The sequence below is a fragment of the Sus scrofa genome, chromosome 1 (genome assembly GCF_054392235.1).
Source record: "Sus scrofa isolate SSC_HxYL_T2T_F1_AM1 chromosome 1, Sscrofa_HxYL_maternal_Yorkshire_Landrace_v2.0, whole genome shotgun sequence".
In the NCBI taxonomy this organism is placed as follows: Eukaryota; Metazoa; Chordata; class Mammalia; order Artiodactyla; family Suidae; genus Sus; species Sus scrofa.
The window spans coordinates 115,840,168-115,862,589 of NC_139383.1; the positions used below are offsets into that span (position 1 = coordinate 115,840,168).

Here is a 22,422-nt window from a genome sequence, read left to right on the forward strand (position 1 = left end):
TCATCTTACAACTGGAAGTTTGTGACCTTTGACCCAAATCTTCCCATCCCCCAGCCCACCATTCTAGTCTTTGCGTCTGTGAGTTTGACTTTTTCAGTTTCCACCTATAAGTGAGATAATACAGTATTTGTTTTTCTATGTCTGCTTATTTTAGTTAGTGTAACATACTCCAGGTTCATCCATATTGTTGCAAATGGCAGAATTTCCATCTTTTTAGGGTCAAGCAATATTCCATTGTATAGATACATCACCTTTTCTTTATCCATTCATCCACTGCCAAACACTAAGGTTGTCTACAGAGCTTGGCTGCTCTAGTAATGCTGCAATGAACATGGAGAATGCAGGTAACCCTTCAAGATACTGATTTCAGAAGTAGGATTGTTGGATTATATAGTAGTTCTATTTTTATTTCTTAGAAGAACGTCTATGCTGTTTTCACAGTGGCTGCATGAATTTACATTCCCACCAACAGTGCAAGAAGTTTCCCTTCTCTCCACATCCTCGCCAACACTGGTTTTCTCTTGTCTTTTTCATGAGAGTTATTTGAACAGGTGTGAGAGGATTTCATTGTTGTTGTGATTTGTATTTCCTTGAGGATCAGTGATAAGGACCTTTTCATTAAACTATTTGTACATCTTCTTTGGAGAAATGTCTGCTCAGGTCCTTTGCCTATGTTTCGTTCAGGTTATTTGGGTTTTTGCTCTCAAGCTGTAGGTGTTCCATCAGAAATTTCCTGCACAGGGTTGGGTGACAGGGGAAAGAATAAAGATAAAACAAAACTAATTAAACCAGACAATTGTTGATGTTAAGTGACAGTTACAAGGGAATTTATTTCACTACTCTTTTTTTGTGTATGTTTGAGAATTTCTGTAATAAAAAGTTAAAAAGAAAACACAGTAGACCCTATAAATATAGTCAACTGATCTTTGACAAAGCAGCAAGGGCAATACAATTAAACAAAGACAGTGACTTCAACAAATGGTGCTGGATCAACTGGACATTCACATGGAAAAAATAAAATTAATCTAGACACAGACTTTATGCCTGCCACAAAAATTAACTCAAAATGAATCAGAGACCTAAATGGATCATATCACTCTGTAGTGTGATATGAAAATATTTATTTCTTTTGGTGCCAAACCAGAGGTCATGCTAATACTGTGGTTTGTTAAAGTTCAGTTACTTCAGTGAAAACAAAGACACATTTTCTTCCCTAAGTTCATAAATTCCTTTACTTGTTTTCCTTTTTTTTTTTTTTTTTGGTGGTGGTGGGGCTCACCTGTAACATATGGAAGTTCTCAGGCTAGGGATCAAATCTAAGCTGCAGCTGTCGGTCTATACCACAGCCACAGGAACCCCGGATTTGAGCTGCACCTGTGAACTGCGCTGTAACTGGTGGCAATCTGAATCCTTAACCCACCGAGTGAGGTCAGGGATAGAACCCACATCCTCATGGATAACAGTCGGGTTTGTAACACTCTGAGCCACAATGGGAATTCCACTTCCTTGACTTCTTAACCTCTGTCGAAGCTCTTCAGGCCTACTAGCACCAAAAACCATGCCTGGTGTTTCACAGGCCCTCAATAAGTAATTCTTGAATAAATAAAAGCTTTTGTTACAATGTAGTAGTTAAAGGGTTAAAGTTTCCCCCTACTCCTTCACATCCATTTTAATAATAAAAATGATAGCAATAGCTAGTGTTCAACGATCATTTGCTATGTGCCAGGCATTGTTTTATAAATATTATGTCATTATTTTTTCCAACAGCTTTGAGGTATGTACTATTAATGCTCCTTTTCTGTGGTTACGGAAACTGAGCCAAACAGAGTTTAAGCAATCTGTTCAAGGCCACACAGCTGGTATGAGAACACAGATCTGTCTGAGTCCAGAGCCTGTGTTCGTAGACAATGAAGGTAAGCTTCCTCTGGTGTCTTGGCCTCAGAAACTGGCCCTCAGTTCCAAAGGTCCTGCCCTGGTCTTCTCCACCGGCTAAGGCTCAGACCAGCTCTTTTTGTCCTCCTCCTCCCTACCCTATCCTCCCCCTCCTCCTCCTCCTCCTTCTTTTTTTGGGGCTGGCATGTGAAAGTTCTTAGGCCAGGGATCGAACCTACACCACAGCAGCAACCCAAGTTGCTGCAATGACAATGCCAGATCCTTAACCAGCTTTGCCACAAAAGAATCCCACCTTCATTTTCTGAGGTGACTTATGGGGCCATCTTCAGGGTCTTAGCATCTCAGCTTCACACAACCACCTCAAAGCTAATGACCTTCAGGTCGGGATCTCCAGGATAGAATTTTCTTCTACTCTCCAAATCTCAGGGTCCACCTTCTCACTGGGCATCTCCTGATGTTCTTCAAGCCCTGCGGTGCCAATGTAAGGTCATCTTCTCTACGAGAACTTTCCTGCCCCTGCCTCAATAGACCTGCCCGCCTGGTGTCTCCACCGTTCTCCATACACAACTTACCACGGCCCCAGTGAGAGGGTGCTGCCCAGTCTTTTTACATGCCTGCCTCTCCTTATCATCCTGGCAGTTTCTTGAGGATGGGGAATGTTTCTAGTGTGTCTCTAAATCTCTAAGGACTTAGAGCAGTGTCTGACCCAGTAGGGGCACCGTGATGCTCACCGAATGGGTGAACAGATGAATAAATGAATAAATGAGTAATTATATGGTCCAACTTTGCTTACTACTTTGGCTCTTGTGTTAATTATAATTTACATCTAACTGAGTATCTGGCACCATCACGTAACCCTAGGCAAGTGGATTCCCAAGGTGCAAGAAAAGAGTTCTCTTTATTTCCAAGTTTGAAGTCAATCTTAGCAGTAAAATTACAAAGAACTAGATCACAACAAGGTAGGATAGCTATTTGTTTTAGTTCCTCAAATCAATTCAAACCCCGTTAATACTTAATTTAATTCTTTGGCTTTTTTCCCCCAGAACACTAACAGATACGTTATTAAGCTTTGGGGTCATCCACAATTGGTCATCTCTCCATGAATTAAATTTTAAAAAGGAAAAGTAAGATCAAAGAATAATCTGATTTCCTATTTATGCAGGACAACCAAGTTAAACTCTATTTACTTTCTAAAAATAGATTATTTTCTTAAGAATCAAACATTTATTTTTATCTCAAGCAATCTCCATACATCTTATGTAGAGTTAACAAATAAATTCCAGGTAATACTATTACATATTTAACAAATGTAGTGTGTACTGGATGGTGTTTGAGTGCAAAGCATCAAGCAAGTTCTGGAGGCAAAGATGGATTGAACAGTCTCTTCCCTAAAAAGGAACTTGTGAACAATAGAAGGGTGTGAGCCTTGAGCGAAAGGCTGAGCAAAGCTGGCCACAGAACTTATATGTCAAAACACCACACTGAAGCTTTGAGGCATTTTGAAATCTTGGCCCAGTGACACAGTTAATGGTGGAGACACTGTCGTGTCTGAGGATAAAGGAGCATGTGGGATACAAGGCTTCTTTAAACCACACTTGCCTTCTCAATTCCCTGCATTGATGGGCACCTGCAGTGTATGCCCATTACCAGCTGCCACAGAAAATGCTGTGTTGAACATTCTTGCATCTGTTACTCTATGTGATGTCACTGGCACATGTACCCAGGATTGCTGGATCACTAGAATGGCACTGTCCATCCTGATATATTTGAGGTCAATGGTTTTCCACTGGGGACAGTTTTGGCCCCCAGGGGATATTTGGCAATGTCAGAAGATATTCCGATTGTCATTTCTGGGAAGGGTGCTACTGGCATCTAGTGAAGAGAGGCCAAGGATGCAAGTAGCATCTTACAATGGATAAGACAACCCTCAAGACAAAGACTTATTCCAGCCCCAAATGTTGATAAGCTGAGGTTGAGAAACTCTAATCTAGGCATCTTAATCTTTGGTTCATATTCCTTTTTGATGACCTGCTAATGGAACTGAGTGAATCCATGAGCCTGCTGACAATGGATGGCAGATTTTACGTGTGTGTGTTTATGAGACACGTAGTGGTTTCAGTAGCATTCTCCCACTCCCTCAATTCATGTCTACCCAGAACCTCAGAATGAGATCTTAATTTAGAAATAGTGTTTTTGTAGATGTCATTAGTTAAGGATCTCAAGATAAAACCTTCCTGGACTTAGGGTGGGCCCTAAATCCAGTGACTAGTGTCCTGCAAAGAAGGGGAGAAGACATGCAGAGATACACAGGGAAGAAGGGCACAGGAGGGTTGGGGAGGCAGGAAGTGGAGTGATACCGCCACAATCGAGGAACATTGGGGCCACCGGAGCTGAAAGAGGCAAGAAGGACCCAACCCCAGAGTCTTTGGAGGGAGCATAACTCTGCTGGCCCCTGGATTTCAGATCTCTGGGCACCAGAACTGAATAAATTTCTATTGTTTTAAGCCACTAAGTTCATGACAATTTGCTACAGCAGTGCTAGGAAACAAATACAAGGTATGTGCATTTTTACTGGGCAACGAGTTTATTTTTTGCCTGCCCAATATTCCTTTTCCTTTGTTTTGTAACAGCACCCCAGTTTCCTTCCAGCTTATTTACTCAAAGGGGTTCAGAATGGGGTTGACCCCATCCCCAGTCCCACGCCCCAGGCACAACCAGTCACCCAAGCAATTTTTCAGGATTGGACATGTGACTCAAGTCATGTCCTGAGATTTTCTGTGGAATCCTTTCCACTCAAGTTGCCACACTGATGCACAAGGCTGCTTTTGCTGGTGGCCCTCTTTGCCACAGTGTAGAGAAGCCTGCTGAGAAAAAAATCAACACAAAGGACAACACAGCCAACAGAGAGAGATGATGGCTGATGATCTCTTTGGAGACCCCAGATCAGCCTGTTCTTGAAGATTCATCTCTTAAACTTTTCTGTAACCACACGCAGTCCCACTGTTTTTTTTGTTTAATCCAGGATAAATTGGGTAGTGGTCATCTGAAACTAAACTGAAAGAGATCTGATAAATACAATCCCTAGCTTTCAACGAAATTGCAATAGAGTCCCCTCCAATGTTTAGGAACCCCTAACCTTCTTTTCTTATTGTTAGAAATGTTTGTAGTTCTGTGCTTAAAAAGACCAGGTATGACCACAGTATGAACAGGACATTCTCAAACCCAGGAATAGGGCCTCTTTGGTTTATTGAATTTGAGATTCTAAAAAGTTTTCACAAGTTCCTAGGATCATGAAGTATTAGGACTGAAAATAATGTCAAAGATTATCCTGATTTTTTTTTTTTACAGATAAAATCATGGAGGAAGAAGATAATGTACATTGACAATCCAGATCATTAGAAACATAATTTATCTCAAAGGCCCTTTAAATAAGCACTTTTCACTGCACATGTGAAATGAAACTTACTTATAAAGATATCTCTCCTTAGAATTCTTTGGAATGCATCTATTATGAAAAGACAGATGAGCTTGTAAAGGACACAATCATATATTCAAATGAGAAGTGAAGAGGAATATTAAAAACCCACCTGTTTTGGTGAACATTCCCTTTCTGAGATGTCTGTCTGACTTACACTTGTTTCATGATTCCTCCAGTGCTCCAGAACCTAGAATTTACTTAATAAGCAAGGTCAACATGTCTTCAGTGCTTGCCCTTTCTCTCTCCCCTAATCACCTTTCTCTGAGAGGGGTGCCCTGCAAACACCCATTGGAAAACATGAACACAATGATCTTTTTTTTTAACCTAAAATATAGTTGATTTACAATGTTGGGCAATTTCTTCTGTACAGCAAAGTGACCCAGTCATAAAGATATACACATCCTTCTTCTCATATCATCCCCCATCATGTTCTCTCCCAAGAGATTGGATACAGTTCCTTGTGCTATTCAGTAGGATCTCACTGCCCTTCCTTTCTAAATGTAATAGTTTGCATCTACTAACCCCAAACTCCCAGTCTATCCCACTCCCTCCCCCTCCTCCTTGGCAACCACAAGTCTGTTTTCCATATCTGAGAGTCTGTTCCTTTTCTGTAGATAGGTTCATCTGTGCCATATTTTCAACTCCACATATAAGTGATATATGGTATTTGTCTTTCTCTTTCTGACTGACTTCACTTAATATGACAATCTCTAGCTGCATCCACATTGCTGCAAATGACATTATTTCATTAATTTTTATGTCTGAGTAGTATTCTGTTGTGTATAAGTACCACATCTTCTTAATCCATTCAGCTGTCAATGGACATTTAGGTTGTTTCCACGTCCTGGCTATTGTGAACAGTATTGCAATGAACATGCGGTTGCGTATATCTTTTTGAACTGTAATATTGTCTAGGTAGATGACCGCGAGTGGGATTGCTGGAACATATGGTAGCTCTATATTTAATCTTCCGAGGTACCTCCATACCGTTCTCCATAATGGTTGCACCAATTTACATTCCGACCCACAGTGTGGGAGGGTTCTCTTTTTTCCACACCCTCTCCAGCATTTATTATTTGTGGACTTATTAATGATGGCCATTCTGACTGGTGTGAGGTGGTACCTCATTGTAGTCTTGATTTGCATTTCTCTAATAACTAGAGATGCTGAGCATTATTTCATGTGCCTGGTAGTCATCCGTATGGAAAATGATGATCTTTCTCATGGTTATGTGTCAAATCAGCCATGTGAGTTTTGGAACCACATCTCTGCTGCTCCATTTGTTCTGGGTGGTTTGGAAGGTGCTTCATTTTCACCCCTCACTTTGCACACCTACCTGAGGTCTTGGTACGAGTCCCGCATTGCGTGTCCCAGGTATCGCTATGATGGAGGGACCTCACTGATCCCCCTGATCCCTTTAACATTGTCAGGGGGAAGTAACACCATCTTTCATTGCCGGAATGAGGAAGTAAGATGGACTGGCCAACTCCCCCTCTTCTCTTCTCCCTGGCTCTTCCCTAACTTGGGGGATATTTGATGCTCTTTTGAGCAGATCTCCGAAGACACTAAAGCAACACCGAAGCAGATATTCTTTTTATCTGCATTCTTCTGAAGAATGACCTTTAGATTCTGAGCGAGCTGTTGTATGATTGTGTCCTCATGCTGGGCAGACCTGAGGGAGGGAATGGCCATGTAACGAGGTCTGTATCCCAATGCTTGAGTTAACCTCCGCAGCCCTCTCGGGAACTCGGGGAGGATTTCTGAAATTGACCTAAAACTGCAGCCAAGCTAAATAAGCCCCACAAGGACATGGATTTCAGGTGTGTGTGCAGGAATCTCAATACAATATTAACCACTGAAGAACTAAGGCAAACATTACAGAGGAGTTTCCTGCCCCCATGTTCTCTATTTCTCCTGTTTGTGAGGTGTAGACATAGCATCAGAGGTCCTTGGACAGCAGTACACACACCTATTTGTCTTGCTCAAGACTGGAAAAGAAAAGGGATCCTCTACCATGACAAAACTAATTAATTGCAAAGGTGGGTTCATGCCAGACATCTGGATGGTAGTGGTTTTAAAACATGTCCCCAGATTCTTTGACATTCCTGTCATTGAGAGAATGTCTCTGTTCCTTCTCCTTGAATCTGGGCCCCATGGTCGACTGACTAACAGAATGACTGCAGAAGTAAGTGATGCTGAACCAGTTTCCCAGCACAGGACTCTAAGAAACCAGCAGCTTGTACCTTCTTCCTCTTGGAACTTGGCTTCTTGGAATCCAGCCACCATGCTGTAGGGAAGGCCAAGCAGCCTGTGGAGAGGTCTGTGTGGAGAGGAACCAAGGTCCCTGGCTGTTAGTCCCACGTGAACTCCCAGCCCACACCAGTACCAACTTGCCAGCCCTGGGAATAAGTCATCCTGGCAGTAAATACTTCAGCCCCAGTTGATGCCACACGGAGCAGAGATGGGCTTACCCCACAGACTGGTGGGCTAAATAAAGGTTTGTTTTTAGCACTGAGTGATTTTAAGTCACTACATTTGGGGTGGTTTGTTATACCACAATAAACAACCTGAATACCCCCTGTGTACATCCCTAAGATATCACCCACCAGCATCTCATTGGGGATGGGAGATGGGGCTAAGGTGGAGGTGCTACATCACTGGCTGTCACACTTAACAAGATATCAGAATGACACGGGGAGCTTGTTAAAAATGCAAAGTGCCTATGACAGTAGTTCTGGTTTGGGTTGGAGTACCTGCATTTTAAATACGTGCCCCAGTTGTCCAAGAATACTGTAAAGTTATCAGCTAATTAGATTCTGGTTACTCTAATAAAAGAGTAAGCTTTCTGGACAAAAATCCTTTGGGCAAATTATAGCTGTCCTTCTGCTCTGCCTTCTCAACAACCTTCACCCTTTCTCAGCTTGAAGAAGACTGGTAGTCCACATTCTAGAAAGAGGGACAAAATATTACATTAATCTACTTAATTACATGAGGTAAAGCTTCATGGATCTGAATTCTCTCATTCAATCCTGTGTGTTCAGAGCTACCAGGCCCAGCTCTGCTCTGTGCCGTCCCAGCTGCCCAATATTCATTTGGGGCAGGGTGTCCTCATGGTTAGAGCAATGTCCTCAAATCAGACAAACCTGGCTTCAAAACCTACCTGAGGGCTTCTTATTAGGCATGTCGTCTTTAGCCAATGACACCCCCCTTCTAGGTCTCAGATGACTCCTCTGTAAAATGGTCATAATCACTTCACCCATCTCCTGGGCTTGCTGTGAAGAGTAAATGACCAATGCCCTTTAGGTGCTGAATACAACGCCTGGCCCACAGTGAGCACTCAGTAAATATTTTGTGTTATGACTCGTCCAACAAAAGACAAAGAGGAGGGGACACTTCACTTATCACTCAGCCTGAACCTATACCTGGAGATAAGTAAATGGACAAAATCAGTGATCATGTCAGCCTGATGTGAACCAGGGTCAAATCACTGGGACACGTTTTTCGAAAAACACAGATTCCCAGGCCGAGGTCTTACAGGTTCTGATTCAGTGGGTATGCATAGGCCTCATAAACTGTACAGTTAATTCTGGGGCACTGTCAAGTCTGAGATCCAGTAGGGCACTCAAGGCCATTGCCAAACATGCCGAATATCTTATGCATTAAAAGAATTTGCAAGATGCTGTTCCAGGGGAGTCCCCGTCGTGGCTCAGTGGTTAACAAACACGACTAGTCTCCATGAGGACACGGGCTTGACGCCTGGCCTCACTCAGTGGGTTAAGGATCCTGTGTTGCTGTAGCTGTGGCATAGGCTGGCAGCTCTAGCTCCAATTCGTCCCCTAGCCTGGGAACCTCCATATGGGTTCGGCACTAAAAAAACAATCAAAAAATACAAAAAAAAAAAAAAAGAAGAGATGCTGTTCCATTCCAGCATATTTGCATGCATGTTATGCACCCACCTGTGAGATTACGGCTACCATGCTCCTTGACCAACTTGAATGAACACAGACCTCCATGGACCAGCTCTGTTTTTATTCTCCAAGGAGGCTGGGACTCCAGCATGTCCAGGGCACAGCCTCAGGGTGATGGTCGTCCCCAGGCACCTCTGCCTCTCTAACCTTCCTGAAGCTTCACAGTAGCCACCTGCACACCTGACCCGGCTCTTCGCCCACAGGATGGAAGCAAATGTCACTCCTGGAGATTTTAATTAATCGTCTTTCTGTGTTTTTTTTTTTTCTTTTGGGTCAGACTCTTAAGTGTCTATCACGTTGATCGTGCTCCAGGGAGTCTTTTGTTCTGAATAGGTGAAAAATTGTACCCACAAAAAGAGTTCCCCATCCGATCAATTCTCTCTAACAACTTTATTGATTAGCTGCAGGAACATTTTTCATTTATTAATTATGAAGAAGATGTTTTAGAGATTTCTTAAAGTTAACTATTGTAATTTTTAAATACTGAGTTAACATTGACTTACCTCAAACTGCTTCCCGGGGCACAGAGTCTTAAAGAGGGTATTTGGGGTCCTGGTAAAGGAAGCTATTAAAGTGCCTGTGAGCATAGGCAGTGGTCTGAATCTTCATTTGGGGCTGATTAATTGATTACTTGGGAAAAAAACAAAACAAAACATGGCTTGTCCTTTTCAATAATGTGTTAGCATCAAAATATCATCCCATTATGCTGTCCAGGCTAGTGATGGTTAATTAATTAATTGCCGCCAGTTAAAAACAATGTTCGACCCAGGTAAATCTTTCATTTATTAAAATCAATTTTGATAATGGCTCTGCAAAAGGATTCAGGGGCAGTCAGGGGTCTTGACTGGCTACTCCTTCCCTCTCTGCCTTTTTCCTTCCTTTCTCTTCCTCCTCCCAAGTCCTCTTGCCCCTCCCCTTCCCCCCTCTTCCTCAGAGGGCTCCACCCCACTGGCCTGCCTGAGGCAGGTGTCTGTTACAGCCTCGCAGTGCAGCAGCTCCCTGGGCTGTGGATACTCTGAAGATTGCAAGCTGGCTTCCTCTTCCTGAGCCGGTCAGCAGAAAGCCGTCTGATGGTGATGCCTTTGCCAGCTTGATTCCCCAGGGTTCCTGAGAAGGCAGACTGGGCTGCTAGGAAGTAAGGGAATATGTGCCAGGGAATCAAAATCTCGCTCCCCAGTGGCCAGTAGCATCCCTTCCCCCAACCAGTGCTAGACAAGATTCACATAAGTAACCCTCATCCTGGATGCAAGGAGGAAGGCCTCTAGTTATGCCATTTCATCCCACAAACATTCTGTGCACATCAGGCTGGGTGAACCAAGCACTGCGATGGCATAGACATGAATACAGGCTCATCCTTGCCCTTATAGGGTGACTACAGACTACAGAAGTGGCCTGAAAATGTCTCACAATTCTAGCACAATTGAAGAACCCTAAAGAAGAAAGCTGGTGGCGGGTGGGTAAGATCAAAGCCAAGAGGAGATGCCCACCTCACCTCAAGTGTTTCAGAGGAAAAATCGGTTTGATCCCAAGGTAAAAGATTATGAAAGGAAGTATTTCTTATGGGGAATAGGAGAGGGGAAAAATGAATTGAATTATTGAATGGGAAGGATTGTGGTGAAAATGAAAAGGAAGTGAGAGGCATAATAAAATAAAACAAAAAGCAAAACCCCTGGTGCTGCTCAGAGTGTGAGTTTGGGGAGTCAGGTGAGAGTGGGCTGATGCACTGTGGGGTGGGGGTGGGGAGACTGAGTTGGGAGGACTTTGGGTCCCCAAAGGGCTAAAGAGAATCTCAAAGGCTCTAAACCATGTGTTTGGTGTAAGAAGATAAATGGGAAAGGGAGGGGTCTAGGTTTGAGAAGGCTGATTGGGGATTATGGAGCCATGGGGCTTATTTGGGTTCTCTGGCAAGAACCAGGCTTCCTAGTAATGGGAACACACAGCACTAGGGAGACAGTGAAGGACATAAGGGAGTGTGTGACCCCTCAATGTGGGGTGATGTTGCCCGATAGAATGCATACCAGGCTCCTAAAAGAACATACAAGTGTGACCTTAGCACTACTTTCTGTTGCTAAAAAATTAAGGAAGGAGGATAAGACAACAGATAAGAAAGGGTAAATGCTAGAAATCTTGAACTTGAATCCTGGTAAATTCCAAAACAGATTATTATTTTGTATTCTATTTTATTATTTATTTATTTACTTTTACAATTCCTGCATAATTTAATCTGTTATTTTTTAATAATGGTTTTTATTTTTTCTATTATAGCTGGTTTACTGTGTTCTGTCAATTTTCTACTATACAGCATGGTGACCCAGTTACACATACATGTATACATTATTTTTTCTCACATTGTCATGCTCCATCATAAGTGTAGATATATGTATAGTTCTCAGGGCTATACAGCAGGATCTCATTGCTTATCCATTCCAAAGGCAATAGTTTGCATCTATTAACCCCAAATTCCCAGTCCATCCCACTCCCTCCCCCTCCAAAATAGATTATTAAAAGGAAGCTCAGGGGCTTTTTTGAACTGAATCCAGAGATTCTCAGTAATTAACATGGACTTGTGCATAACAACTCAAACTAACACTGTTTCCCTTCTGATAGGGTTCTAGGCTTCTGTATCACAAGGATGACATAATTGTGGATCATCTTGATTCTGGCAAAGCAACTCAGCTGATCTTGCTCAATATTCTTATGGGCAAATTTGTAAATTCTAGGTTAAATCTATATAGTTTGAATCACTATCAACAAGGATTCTTACTGAAATGATTTTGATTAGTGAACACAAGGAGGAACTTGGTTTGGAATTCTGTTCCTGGCCCTATCTTGTTTAACATTTTTCTAAAAGAAGTCAATGAAAGCACAAAAGACACGCTTATCAGATTTACAAATATGACTCATGTCTGGGAGGGATAGTTAACACAGCAAAAGAACGAATCAATATTCAAAGTTATTCTGTTAGGTTGGTATATGGAAATAAACCAAGAGTATAACAGGAAACAACACAAAGTCTGAGTTTAGGTTAAGAAAATCAATGGGAAAGGCACAGCACTAGGTAAGTATGACTTGGCAGCAGTTGACATGAATAAGAGGTTGGAGATTTCTTGGACCGTAAAATCAGGATGAAGCAGCAGACTCATGTGACTGCTAAGACGGCTGATGCAGTAGTAGCTTCTGTCTTCGTCTGGATCCCCCCAGAAGCAGAACCCAAGATAAGGGTTCCAGTCCACGTAATTAATTGGGGAGGTGACCCCATGACACCTCCTCCCATAGAGGGTGGAGGAAGTGGGACAGGGAAGGAGCCAAGAAAGAGTGAGCAGCAAGCCAGTAACTATATGAGTCATAGGAGTTGGATGCTGCTGGCACCAGGGTCACCCTGGCTGAGGGGTGTGAGAGCCATGGTAATTATACTCCAAACCCATCTGCCCTTTATCGAAGGCTCCCGTGGGGAGGGTTCATTCCTTGGCACTTCTTTTTTTTTTTTTTTTTTTTTTTTTTTATTTTCCCACTGTACAGCATGGGGATCAAGTTATCCTTACATGTATACATTACAATTACATTTTTTCCCCCATCCTTTGTTCTGTTGCAATATGAGTATCTAGACAAAGTTCTCAATGCTATTCAGCAGGATCTCCTTGTAAATCTATTCTAAGTTGTGTCTGATAAGCCCAAGCTCCCGATCCCTCCCACTCCCTCCCACTCCCTCCCCCTCCCAGCAGGCAGCCTCAAGTCTTTTCTCCAAGACCATGATTTTCTTTTCTGAAGAGATGTTCATTTGTGCTGTATATTAGATTCCAGTTATAAGTGATATCATATGGTATTTGTCTTTCTGGCTCATTTCACTCAGGATGAGATTCTCTAGTTCCATCCATGTTGCTACAAATGGCATTATGTCATTCTTTTTTATGGCTAAGTAGTATTCCTTGGCACTTCTGACTGTGCACAGTCCCAATGGGTTCTGGCAGCCAGAGAAAGCCCAGCAGTTAGAAGTCAGACTGGCATGCACCAAACTGGTAAGGCTCAAGGGATACAAACTCCAGTAACATCTGCTACAGCCTCTAAGGATCATACATAAACAAGCAGCCCTCTTATTGGTCAGCCATTATCTGGAAGAACCCTATGGTTAATTCTGGTCCCACATAAAAGAGGACCTTTTTTTTTTTTTTTTTTTTTTTTTTTTTTTACTTTTGAGGGCCGTACCCACAGCATATGGAGGTTCCCAGGCTAGGGGTCTAATCTGAGCTGCAACCACGTCTGCGACCTACACCACAGCTCACGGCAACACCGGATCCTTAACCCACTGAGCAAGTCCAGGGACTGAACCCGAGACCTCATCGTTCCTAGTCGGATTTGTTTCCACTGTGCCACGATGGGAACTCCTAAAAGAGAGACTTCGAAAAGCAGAGTATTTCTCAAGGATATATGCATGACATCTCCTCCTCCTGATGTCTAACAGACATCTCCAACTTGACATGCCCAAGTGGGAATTCAATTCCTCCCTTGCCTCCCCAAAAGCTAGAACACTGTGTTGGAAATAATTGTGCACCGATGCAGAAAATACAATATGACCTACTCCTCACTGGAAAAAGTGGTGATACTCTTGTTTTAGAGGGATGGAGAAGATGGGGAACTGAATAAATATGGAAGACCAAAAACCAAATGCTAAAATTACATATACATAAAATTGTATATAGTGTATGTATATGTTTAATTTTAAAGAAGCACTACATTTTGATATTGAAGCAACTGGTTAAAAGAATATACATACAAAACTGGGACAAATTCTTAATTAGAGATGATAAAAGAACAAATGAATTCATTTAAAAGAACTAAGGAGTTCCCGTGGTGGAGCAGCAAAAACGAATCTGAGGAACCATGAGGTTGCGGGTTCCATCCCTGGCCTTGCTCACTGGGCTAAGGATCTGGCCTTGCTGTGAGCTGTGGTGTAGGTTGCAGATGCAGCTCAGATCCTGTGTTGCTGTGGCTGTGGCATAGGCCAGCAGCTGTAGCTCCAATTGGACCCCTAGCCTGGGAACTTCCATATGCCTCGGGTGTGGCCTTAAAACGCAAAATAAATAAATAAATAAATAAATAAATAAATAAATAAATAAATAAATAAATAAATAAAAGAACCAAAACAACACCATGGATGAATGAATAAAAGATTATTTACAACTTATGTGAGCAAATAGCCTATGAATAAATATGCCATATACATATATATATACATATATGCATACATGTATACACAGAAATAATTTGTTAACTATTCACTCCTACATGTTTACACATTAGCAAATTATAGGTGGGTATAACACTATGGTGATTTTGATATTAATAGCAATTCCTCCAATAATAACAATAAATTAGGACACTGCCATAAACAAAATATGAAGCTAGAGAACTCTCTATGTACTTTGATAGAGAATAATTTTCCAGATATAGTTTTCTCCAAACAAGCAAAGTCTTCTCCTACCATGTACACTGGCCCCAGGTTTTACTTGGTTTCAGGGCTAATGGGATCCCATCCTTCCACTGATGGCTCCTAGATTCTAGTCAGGCTACTTACTAAGCATTTGGCCTTGAAAAAACATCCTTTAACTTCTCAGGATTCTAGTTTCCCAAAAACTTTTGTCATAGGCTTACCATGGAGAACGTTGCAAAGAGGGATGAGCTTTTGGGATTGAGAATTTGATTTTCTTTTGAGTTGGCTTGGGGAAAAGAGAAACCAAAGATGTCCCTGAAGCTTTTGTAAAAAGGAGCATTTATTCCTCTTTTCATTTCATGTGACTCTAGGCAGGGGACCAAATGCTTGTTCCTCTAATCCCTGCTTCCCCTGAGGAGGACATCAGGGATGCAGTGACCTAGACCGGTAGTAATGGACATGTACAAATCAGAACAAAAGCAGGAGAACAATACAGAGAAACAAAGAAAGCATCCGAATCCAAGTCACCTGGGTTTGTGCAGTTCAGGTCAGAAGCTGTGGCAGGAGTGCTCTGGGAATCCCAAGGCGGCGTTGAGAGGGGAAGCTGTCAGCTCTCATCTAGGCTGTTCTGAGACCTCCTGTGACAGCTGGGATTCCACTGCAAATTGAATAAACAGAAAGACACAGTGTGAATACCAGACCCAGGAAATGTCTTCTCAAAATTAGAGAGAACTGAGCCGATGGAAAAAAGGACACTTAAATATTTAGCATCCACCAGAACAAATTTAAGGAGATGAGCTACCTATAAGAAGGAAGAATTTGTTACTGCACAAATCTAAGAAATTTAAGTTAATGTTTGAGGCAAGATGAAAACATTAGAGCTGACCCTGATGATGGAAAGATTTTTCACAAGGGTTTCATTGCTTAATCTGTTGCTGTCAGTACTTTCTAGAGAATGAAAGCATAGAACAATTTTGTCTTCCTTTCTTGACATGTGGCTACCTTGCAAGGGGGCAGCATTCTTGGCAGCTCCACACTCGGGGCTTGGGGGTGCTAGCGGAAGAGTCACAGCACCTTGTACCTTAGCAAGTACTTCCATATCAATGATCGTAGTTGACCTCAACAACATGAAGAAAAATGTAACACAAGGAAAATTGGGTTCCGCAAAGTGAAAGGCATCACACAGTCAGAGATGGTGACCCAGAACACCAGTTTTTGGGTGTGTTCCTTCTGCCACACCATGGACCACACTACCTCTCTCAGCCACCCCTCCTTTCCTCAAATCTTCCTTGACCTTCTTCTACCCCTGAAGTGCCAATCATTCAGCAAAGATTATTTCGGGAAGCCCCAAACCAAGATGAAAACACCCCTAGGTGGATTATAACATTGATGACATATCTACCACTGAGGAAGAGTTTATCCAATAGGACCCTTAGGAGATGAGAGACAAGAGACACCCATTCTGAAATAAGGATGGAAAGAGGAATCTGCACACAGCACTGTTAAATACAGTCAGCGAATCCGGGCAAGAGGCCCAGAGGAAACTCTGAGCAGCCAGAGAGCCTCTTGAGGGCAGAGAGGGACCCAGAGAAAATGTACAGAAAGGGCCCAAGATAAACGTCACCTACCTTGCGGTTTTATCTAGAGATGGTCCAGTTCATGGGACTTGTAGGTCTTCGGTTTCAGTGTGGCTGCTCAGCTAAAAGAGATGAAGAGTTGGTTGAAGTAGACAAAAGGGAACCTGGATGCACAGAGATAACTATTGAGAAGGTTAGTTAGCACTGGAAAGGATGCGCGGAACTTACAACTAGACAGAGGCCATCATCCCAGGGTTCGGGGAACAAGCCCATAGAGGGAGGGGAAAGTTCACAGCCTTCTGGGCTGTGGAAGGCTGAGTCTCCAAGGCTGAGGCGGGGGCCTGGCAGGGAGAACACTGGGCAGTTGAGGGTGAGCACACTGGCTGCCCAGACCCACTGAAATGCCCCTGGAGTCGCCAGACCCAGGAAATCAGGAACCCAGGTTAGAGACTTAGGACATAAATGATCAGAAGGCTGGGTTCTGTTACCTAGGGTGCCTCTGAGAAGATGGGAAACTGCAGTTACGAAGAATAATACACCCTTTGACCTACAATTCCACCCCCCTGAATTTTATTCTACAGATATTCTCATACATAAGGAAAATGGCAGACATAAAAGAATCTTCACTGTGGCATTGTTAGTAATAGCCAGAGGCTGGAAAGATCCTAAATGTTCATCACTAGAGAATGGCTAAAACAAACTATGGCGCATTATCAAATGAGTGATAAGCCTTCTCGGATTATACAGTATGAATGAATGTTATTAATATAGACATTCTAGAAACCATATTGTTTTTGAAATTTGGATATATGTCCCGGTATTATGATATAGTTCTAGTTATTATCTTAAAGCTTTATATGTCATAGCAGTAACCAAGTTTCTTTGTCAACCTCATTGTAATTGGATTTTAAAGATGCCTTCTTAAGTCTTTTGACATTATAGACAGTTAACGGTTTTACTCTGGTGCCTCTGCAAAAATGCTTCCTCTTCAAGAAGACCTATAGAAAGGATTTTTTGAAGAGTAAAAGTTTCTGACTTTCAGACCATAATGTTGAGCTGGCTAAGAAATTACAGAATGGTAATGGGAAATCTGATGGCTTCATATACTGTTAACAAAGGATTAGTTACATTGGACTGAGTGAACTGGTAAATATGATTATAATTTTTACGGATTCTATCTGAAATAGTACTGGCTTATCATCTGTGTTTTCCAGGGATAAAGAAACTCTTCCCCTCAAGCTAATCATGACTTATAGTAACTTGGTAAATTATACCTTTGTAAGCAGAATTGAAATGTTTCTCTCTTCTCTCTACCAGATCCCTTCAGAGATTGGAAACTCTTTGGAAACTCCTGGAAATAAGATCTTAACTTCTCCACAGCTTTATCAGATAAATTAGGAAGGCCACCTCAAAGCTGGCATGTGGTAATCTCAAGGTATTTTGGGGACTTTGAAAAGGGATGAATTCAGCTAAATCTATAAGGCAAAATCTCTGACATGCCCTTGGCATGAGAGGCCTTTAAAGCTCAATTTGAGATTCCTTATAAAATTTCTAGCAAAGGCAATTTTTCAGAAAAGACTATGTGATGTTTTATTTATATAAATCATCAGGCCAATTTTGTTGTGTCCAGACTTAATTTGCAAATAAATTAGTTTTATTTTGGCTATACACATATATTTTTGTGTGTGTTTTTAGGGCCACACCTGTGGCATATGGAGGTTTCCAGGCTAGGGATCGAATCAGAGCTATAGCCACTGGACTATGCCACAGCCACAGCAAGGCCAGATCCAAGCCACATCTGTGACATACCCTACAGCTCAGCTCAGCTCATGGCAATGCTGGATCCTTAACCCACTGAGCAACCAGGGATTGAATCTGTGTCCTCATGGATACTAGTCAGATTCATTTCTGCTGAGCCACAACAGAACTCCTAGTTTGGCTATAAAATATATATATATATATATGGCTAAAATATATATGTATATATGAGAGTAACTTAATTTTATTTTTTATTTAAAAAATTTTTGTCTTTTTATGGCCTATGGCATATTGAAGTTCCCAGACTGGGTGTCAAATCAAAGCTACAGCTGCCAGCTTATGCCACAGCCATAGCCACGTGGGATCCGAGCCGTGTCTGTGACCTACACCATGGCTCATGGCAACACAGGATCCTTAACCCACTGAAAAGGGCCAGGTATCGAACCCACGTCCTCATGGATACTAGTCAGGTTCATTACCACTGAGCCATGACAGAAACTCCCCAAATGAGAGTATTTTTAGAGAGAAAGAGATATTTCAATGGACACCTGTTAATCTGTTCATATAATTCTATTAATTGAGGTCTGTGTTCACTAAGACTCATTTCCCAGATAGTTTGCTATTATACTATGTTGTTGCAAGAGTTTAAATGAGCTTCTAAAATGACATTCTAATCCCGTTTCTAAAGCTTATCTCACTAATCTATTTTTGGATGAGGATCAGATGCCCCAGGGCCTGCAACCAAGGGATTATACATACTGGAAAAGACAAAATTTAAAGGACTATTTACAAGCCAGATGGAAAGGCCCTCACCAGGTACCCTTAACTAGCTCATGTGCAGCAAAACTCAAGAGAATTGATACTTGGGATTCATATTTCCCACTTTAAAAAGGGCCCCTGCACCAGACTGGTCTATACAGAGGACTGCTGACTTTAAAACCATCTCAAAACAATGCTCACATGGAGGAGAAACTACACCAGGATGAGAAGATGATGACATGAGAAGTAGACAGCTGTCCTAAGATGCTGGACCTGACTTGTATGATGAATTACAGGGGTTTCTTGACTTCTTGGACTTTTGCATATGAATCAAATGTTTTTCTATCATGAGCATGATCCTATGCTAATTTTAAAAATCAATCCAATTGTTGGGTTTGTGATTAGTTACCTGTATCCACCTTGGTGGATTTCTCCCCTCCAAGGCTCTTATTGGATAGCCCTTAGGAAATTTATTTTTATTACTAGGTAGGATTTTCTCACCTGATCAATTAATAATACCTATTCTGACCCTGACTATAAATATGAATTTTCTTTTAGAGTCACTCAAACTCAGTCAGGACAGTGAACTAAGTCTCTGTCAAAAATTCCCTATTTATTAGAAGGGAACCTCTCACAGTTGTGGGATGGACCTATGTGGTAAACATCAGGCCACAGTCTTTTAAGTTTAAAGGTTCCTCTATGTTGGGAACAATTAAATCATCCTAAGGACCATCAGCCTAGTGACACTAGGAAATCATGCTGGGTACCTTATGAATAATGCCTATATTTTATTACCCTTAGAGATAGTGGCTGGTATGGGACAGACAGGCTGGTATGGTCAGACTACTGGAGAGTCACTGGGTCACACCTAATAGAACTCAGTGGATTTGTAGTAATAATTTATGGCCTTGGCTTCCACCAGGATGGATAGGAAGATGTACTCTAGGACTCCCTTGGACCCAAGGTTATACATATAACAATTTAAAGATGACCACAGCCAATCTACCACTGATATGAGCCTGATGGGTCACGAGATCTATGTTCCACAGGTATGACCATTTAGCAACTATCTTCTACTTTCAATAGGATTGGAGAGTGTAATCAGCCATACTGAAGCCTTAACACATTTCACTCAGCAGACTTTAAATTATAGTAACCAGGCTACTAGTCTACTGAATTCTGAGGTCTCTATGCTGTCTTAAGTGGCTCTCTTCACACAACTTCAAAAACTTGTTTGGCTAGGAAGCTCTTGGCTTAAATAGTTACTTAAAACTCAATTAATATTATTAGCTATATTGTTTGTATTTTGCCTGTTTTACAAGATTATTGTGTCTTGTATTAACAAATGTGTGACTGAGCCTCCAAAAAAAAGCAATGATGACTAAGTGATTTGAAGCAGTTGATCAAACATAGTTTTTACCAGATCAATGATTGTAATAGTATAACTCTAGATATGGGAAGATGAAACAAGAGGGAATATTTTCCTGGACTGTAACAGACAAGCAAGATGTGTGGTAGAAAATTTTGGTTACTGTTAACAAGCCCTAGTCCAGTAAATGCCCACTGAGTGGTCTATCAATGAAATCTTCACCCCACCTGGGAATGTGCATTCCTAGCACCATGGAGTGAAATGGTCATGAAAAGTCTCCCCAAACTATGACTGAATTTGTGACCATGGGGAAGTCCTGTGAACTGGAGATTGGCACTTGCTATCTGCCTCTACACAGATTGAATCATGAGCCACTGAAGGTGCCAATCCTCAATAGCATCCCCCCTCCCCGAAAGGAGCTTAGGGTGGAAATCAGCAGTGATGTGCTCTGTGCTCTGGGAAAACTGGCAAAACAGGTGTTCAGATAGTTAGATATTTTCAGGAGAAGATTTTATGAGCCCAATTCTTGCATGTCCTTGTGTCTAGAAAAGCACTAAAATCCTTCATGGTGACATCTGTTCCTCATGACTAGCAGCAACCTTCTGTAAAATGTGTGCTTGGTGGCATGTCCCTCCCCTACACCAAAATCACATATATACTGACCTTCCCCCAACCTCTTTAGAGCAGTTTGTCAGAGCTATCTGAAAGGCTGTCTCCCAGGCTATAGTCCTCATTTTGCCCCAAATAGAACTTACCCTCAACTTTCAGGTTGTGCATATATTTTTAAGTCGACAATATGCATGACAAGGAATTAAGCTGCAGAACTCTCTATGCATGGGTCTGGAATAATCTTCAAGGCATAATTTCCGCAAAATAAGCCCAGCAAAACGCTGTGTATAGCAAGCTACCATTTGTATTTCTTTTTGTAAAACCTGACTGGTGGTCCCTCTGGGCATAAGACCTGGGTGTCTGGATTATAGGGAAGGAAGGAAATATTTATCAATATGCCCTTCTGTAACTCTGGAGATGTGTACTGTAGGTATGTATTACCTATTAAAAAATACAGGCTTGGAAGGATTAGATGACAGGGAGAAGGAACTAAAAGACAGAGAAAAGAGTTACTGAGAGCTCAGGCAGAGCAGGGAAGTGGGGTGGGAGCCTGCCATTGGGCCAGTGTGTTTATTGCAGTGTGTTCCTAGTCTGGATCAGGAGGGAGTCAAAGAGGGTCAGGATGGGGAAGAGCAGCCCAGGACAGTGTTGGGTGAGGAGAGAGGCACGTGACCAGGCAGCTATCCTAATGCCTCGCCTGCCTTGGAGACTTAGTTCTGGAAGGGAATTTAAAGATCACTCAACATGTTAATGTGGTTGTAGCATGTTAATCTGTGATTTGATTGTGTCGGTACCAACCAGAGCCCTGGTCAACAAAATTCCAATTTATGGCCCCAAACCTGGCCCCTGAGCCTGAAAATCTTGAAGGTGGGGTGAGCCTTCGCATTCCTGCAGATTCCTCGTTGAGCCAGGTTGGGAACCACTGACTTTGACCATTCATCTCTCTCATAGCTCAAGGGGATTTCCAAGAAAGATGACATTGGTGCAGGACATCAAGTGACCACACATCCATCAGGAGGCTGCAGGTTAGGGACAGTACCCACAAGCAGTGTAGTTCAGCATCCCCTAGAAGGAACATAGGCTCATGGACACACAGACTGTGCTTGAATCCCTGGCCTGCCACTTAAAACTAAGTCCTTGGAGATGACTTAATATTTTATGCTTCAATCTCCTCTTCTCTTCACATGGATTTACCAATTTAAAATTAATTTAAAATTTAATTTCATTTAAAATTTAAGAGGTTATAAATATGCTTTAAAAATATATTTATCACCCAGTTGTTGTTATTATTGTTGTTCTGTTACTTCTGTTGTGAACTCACAGGAAGATAATGACCTTGCCAAGAGATGAAGAACCATCATCACAGGAAGAGTCAGAAATGGACCAACCAACTTCAGCAGCGTCATTGAAGCTTAGCATCAGAGCGTAAGGGGAAACTAAACAAAAGTGGGTCCCAAATGGCATCAGTTTTCTGTGAGGTTCAGTATCCCATGACTGCCTGGGCCACTTACATCTCTGTCCTGGCCAACATTTAGTGTTGAATCACCCTCAAAATATACCATTTTTGGTTTGTTGTGGGATTG

At 42.0% G+C, this 22,422-nt stretch overlaps 1 long non-coding RNA gene across 13 annotated transcripts in view; it reads right to left on the bottom strand.

The window, feature by feature from the left end:
* Nucleotides 1–381: 381 nt before the first annotated feature.
* LOC102164252 (uncharacterized) overlaps nucleotides 382–22,422 on the bottom strand; it is a 234,037-nt gene continuing 211,996 nt past the window's right edge. For 2 of the 13 annotated variants that reach the window (XR_014840308.1, XR_014840302.1), the window contains 2 exons: nucleotides 16,396–16,466; nucleotides 15,295–15,425 (listed from right to left, as the gene is read on the bottom strand). This is a non-coding gene — a long non-coding RNA (uncharacterized LOC102164252). Of the gene's footprint in view, nucleotides 734–4,458; nucleotides 7,044–7,614; nucleotides 7,692–8,521; nucleotides 8,644–9,327; nucleotides 9,531–9,842; nucleotides 10,468–15,294; nucleotides 15,426–16,395; nucleotides 16,467–22,422 lie in introns of those variants that run through there. The other 11 variants (XR_014840293.1, XR_014840283.1, XR_014840282.1 and 8 more) reach the window with 11 other exon arrangements.